Consider the following 4,983-nt stretch of genomic DNA (forward strand, 5'->3'; position numbering starts at 1 on the left):
AATTAATACTACATGGCCAACTTAAGAATCCCCAAGATTTAAAGTGATGGCTCAAAATGCACATATCACTCACCTAAAAGCTGAGGGCTCTCTCCCTCGAGGAGTTACCTTGGGCGGTGCCCCAGCCCGAAGGGGAGTCCCTGACTGCAGACCCACTTCTCCGAGGAGGACTGCCAACGTGTTCTCCGGTGGGACCCTGTTTATACCCCTGTCGAATCTGACCTGTGGTCATTTAATTCTATTGGCTAGGAGGGTCACCTCGGTGTACCTGGCACATCTCAATTGGCCAGTTCAAATTTCAACCTGCAGCCTCCAGGGTTTCCTTCCCCTTCTCCCTTCCTGGAGAAGTTTTGTTTCCTGCTGGCAGGATGGGGGATGGGGGGGGGGGGATGTACTGCCACAATCCACCCTGTGACCACAGTCATGATTTGACTGGTTTCTTTGGAGTGGTGGTACAGTCATCTCTTGCCTCCAAAGTTAAAAGGGGGTGCAGTTTGGCGAGTTTGACACTCATTGTGGGTCATCGTTCCCTTCTGGTCTAGAATTAAAGTGGAATATCGAACACAGGAATATTCAGTGTATGGACAGTTTAAAGGAGGATACTTAACCATTAGTACAGGCTTCACTACCAAGCATTTGATAGAACTTATTGCAATATAGATTACAGTAATCATAACTACAAGCATTATTAAAGATTAGAGAAGGCTGGTCGCCCACCCCATGAAAGAAAATCTGAACATATCAAAACTTTTCCCAACCAGTTGGTCCCTGGTGCAGAAGCAATTGCCTCCGGGTCTCTTGCCGTATTCTCTCGTTAATTTAGTCTTGAAGCCACATTGACACATTTGGAGTGAACACAGCAGTTGTCCACTGACATGTTCAAAACTTTACATATACCCTTCTCTTTCTTTGGCATCTAATCCAATACAGCCCAATTTTTTGATAGTCATTTTACCGATATGTTATAACCAATTGTTTGAGAGTCCCCAAATTGTTAGATGTAGCATTGGCTAAGGTTGATAGCTGTAAACTCAGTTCTAGGGTGCTCTATTGATGTTCCTCGAGTACCATACACAGTTGCCCCCATGGAATTTCAGGGCATAGCGTAGTACCATTCCAACTCCACCCCGTGATCCCATGGGTTAGTTGGAGGATATAGTCACATCTGGTGTTTCATACTGAACTAGCATTTACTGCACCTGGTGACCAACTATAAACAACATGAGTATAACCTCCTCCCCCATCCAATCTGAACCTCCAACTATAATTGTTGAATTGCTCTCATGCGAGGTCAAGGACTCGCGATATATTGATGTCCATCATTTTGCCACAACATTATCATCCAGATCTTCACCATCCACGCCTGTCACCATCATCACTGTCAGCAAAAGGACTGGAATGACTCGTTCCTTCATGGTCCTGTAAAGAAGCACAAACTAGGCCTTGGTCTTAAAACCGGGTCACAGGGTTAGAAGTCCGGTATTGTCTACCAGGCACTGATGTGGTGAGTCTTTCCACTCCCATGAGATGGTCTCAGAAGACCAATGTAATCAACCTGCCACGTGCTCCAAAGAGCCTTGCCTTGTCTGATATGCTGGGCCAGAGCTTGGTTTGGGTGATTAGCTTTAAGCCTTATTCAGCATTGCGGGCAAGCTGTGAGGATTGCTTCACAGGTTTTCATAGACACTGGCCAACCCCAAGATCGGCATTCATAATAGAGATCTGCTTTCCCTGAGTGGCTTCGTTTGATATGCAACCATTCTGCTAGTCTATCCCAATCTTCCTTCTCACTGGTGACCATCCTGATTTGGGCCAGGTGGTCCACCTGCTGATTCCATTTTGCAGCTGGGGTTCTATCCCAAGCATGTCCCTTCACCCATCCCACCTTTAAAGGTCAGGACCTCCCTATTGCCAGTCCTCTGTCCTCCACACTTTCGCACGATCTACTTCCCACTTACTAGATTCCCACTGACATATCCACTCTGTAGCACCCTTAAAGGTTGCATAAGAGTCAGTATAGACGATGGCAGCACCATTCTCTACGGCCAGTAATAAAGCCCGTAGTTCTCCTACTTGTGCACTACCTTCACCCTCTTCCTCGACTGTCTTCCCAGTACCAATCTCCAATGCCACTGCTTTATATTGCCATTTTGATCCCACTCGACAGGCAGATGCATCAGTGAACCACACTCCTTGCACATCTGAGCCTGCCACGAATTCAGGTGCCTCCTCAATTGGAGAAGGTTTCTACAGTTGACCCAGCAAGGCTGGGTCAGGGTTTACAGGCTGCTGTAGTTTGAAAGCCTTAGTCGGACCCTCCTTTAGTGGGAGCAATTGGCTTATCCCTTCTAGGTATGCATACCATTTCCTAACTGTGGCCTTTTGGGCTACTCCCTCTGGAGGAGGTGACCCATTGAGGATTGAATTTAAGAGAGGGAAAGGACCCTGCACTATAACATCCTGTGAAGTACGCAGCATTTCAGCCTCTTTAACTGCTCTAGTGAGGGAGAGTCCCCTTCTCCCAATCTGAATATCATTGCTCCATCTCTTTAAATGCAGTGGAAGAGAATAATAAAGGCCTGGCTGGTCCCTGTGGCCCCTTTTGAAACACGCCACAGTATGAGGCATGTTCAGCAAATCCCCATTCCACCCTTAATGGATCTCGTGGGTGCAATGGACCTAGTCTCTGATAAGCTTTAAGCTCATCTTTCAGAGTGTTAAGGGCTTCCGTATGTTGCAAAGTCCAATCCCATTTTCTGTTTTTTTGGAGCAAGTCATAGAGAGGGTCGGCAATCACTGAGGTAATACTTGGGATGGCAGAAGTTAATGGTGGGGTATTACTGTTCAATCTTTTATAATCAATTGTTAGTCACCACCTTCCATCTGATTTATGGACTGGTCAAACAGGAGAATTATAAGGAGAATGTGTGCAACTGATGATCTCTCTTTTCTCCAGATCATTAATTACTTCCAAAATCCCCTGTTTGGCTGCGGCTGGAAGTGGGTATTGAGGGACACGGGTTACCTTAGATTGCGGTAGTGCAGGAGCAACCTGCAAGGTTCTCACATGAATAGCCTCTGCCTCCCTGCCCCCAAAGCTCCACACCCTACCATTGGGTAGATACCATTGTCTGCCTGCCAGCACATCAAATCCCAATATATTTCCCTCGTAGGGGCTTAAAGCCACCTCCACAGCTGTCATTCTCTTTTCCCCAGGTAGCCAAAGTTGGGTTCCAGCTATGGGACATTTTTCTGCTGCCCCTGTCACTCCTATAATGTTTATAGCCTTTCTTGATGGCCTAATTCCCAGCTCACTAGCTTGTAGATCATTTAAAACACTAATTTGGGCTCCTGTATCGATTAAGAATTCCAAACTTATCCATTTTGGGCCCATAGGAATGTGTATATAAGGCTCTTTATCAGCAGACCATTGGCAGGTATTCACCATGCGGACTGGGCAGCCTGAACCCCAAACCGCAGCTTCTAGTTTTTAGCCCTTCCAGTTCCTCTCGCAGTGCCGCGAAAGGGTCCCGTTTCTCTTCCCGAGGGGGCAGGGTTGCTGGCGCTTCCCTTTGGTCTCTAGCTTTCCCCTCCAGCAATTCCACCAGCTTCCGGATGTCGTCAGCGGACTGCCCGTGCAGCAGGGCTCGGGCTGCCCCCAGTGCCAGTGCCTTCCGCCAGAGAGCGTCCCTTCCGGGATCGTAGTTCCGACCCGACCACCCGCTCGGGGCGGGGTTTACAACCGGCTGGGGGGACCTTCCTGCTGCTCTCCGTTAACTCCGACAGTCCCTTTTCCCGGATAGTAACAGATTCTCCTCTCTCCTTGGGGTTCACACCCCCAGCCCAGTAGGCTACTCGGGACGTTATCAACTGATCACCTGCTGGTCCGGCACTCAGAAACACTCCCGGTCCCCAGTAACCTCTCGCTTCGTCATCACTCAACAGTATCCGATCTCCCCCCGTTAAAGAAACTCTCCACAAATACTCAGTTTCGGTTTCGCCCGGCTTGCGCGAAAACTTAGTTTGCAACTCGCCGAGTTCGGGTCCCGACCAAGGGGATGTACTGCTACAGACGTCAGTGCATTTCGTACAAACTTTTGCCACATGGACCGTGTGCACCGGATTTCATCCAGGTCTTTGTATGCCTGGTCATCATTCAGGTTGTTATAGATCACCTCCACCACGGCTAATTCCCTCAGATACTGGATACCTCCCTCAATGGTGGTCCATTTGCTTCAGGAATTTGCAAGTTCTTCCTTGAAGGGATACCTGTCCTTCACACTTGACAGGAGTCACCGCCAAAGACTGAGGACTCCTGCCTTTTTTCCAATCCTTTTGTCAATGGCCTTATCCTTAGCAAGGGACCCTAGCTGCCAGGCTTCCTTACCCTCTAATTCCTGACTGCTGGCCCCAATATCCCAGCATTGGAGTAACCAGCTGAGAATTAGCTCACCTGGTTGACAGCTAAAATCTTTTCGCATGTCTCACAGCTCAATTAGGGATAAGGATTGGGTGGTTTCTGTCTCATTTATGATTTCAGTCTCCTCCTCCTCCTGTTCTTGTGACTGCCCTGCTGCAGAACAGGCTGCCTCTTCTGATTCTTTCTCCTGCTCCCTCTTAGGAGAAGCTTCTTCATCCCTTATTAAACAAGCTGACTTTCACTTCCATTGGTTCTTTTTAGTTGTAGGGGTGACTGATATAGTGTCTGGTTTAGCCATAGTGTCTGTTGGTATGTTTTTGCTCTCTTCTCCCTGGGGGTGCTGCATAATATTGAGCAGCGTTTGGTAGATGCTGGCCAGGGCCTTGACAGTGCAATAAGTTGTGCCTCTTTGGAATAGCCATGGCATATTTTTATTTTATTTTATTTTTTTTTCCCCCAAGCATTCTATCACTTCATCAGCATCCTGTAGTTGTTCTGGAGTGAAGTTCCAGACCATTGGAGGTGAGAAGTTCTCTAGATACCTGCCCATATTCTCCCACACG

General features: G+C 47.9%; 1 long non-coding RNA gene across 1 annotated transcript; it reads right to left on the bottom strand.

Moving 5' to 3' along the window:
* Positions 1–633: 633 nt before the first annotated feature.
* LOC138683365 (uncharacterized) lies at positions 634–2,296 on the bottom strand. Its single transcript, XR_011322934.1, has 2 exons — positions 1,200–2,296; positions 634–1,165 (listed from the first exon to the last, which is right to left on the bottom strand). It is a non-coding gene; the product is annotated as an uncharacterized lncRNA (long non-coding RNA).
* Positions 2,297–4,983: the final 2,687 nt, after the last annotated feature.

The sequence above is a fragment of the Haliaeetus albicilla genome, chromosome W, assembly GCF_947461875.1.
Source record: "Haliaeetus albicilla chromosome W, bHalAlb1.1, whole genome shotgun sequence".
NCBI lineage: Eukaryota > Metazoa > Chordata > Aves > Accipitriformes > Accipitridae > Haliaeetus > Haliaeetus albicilla.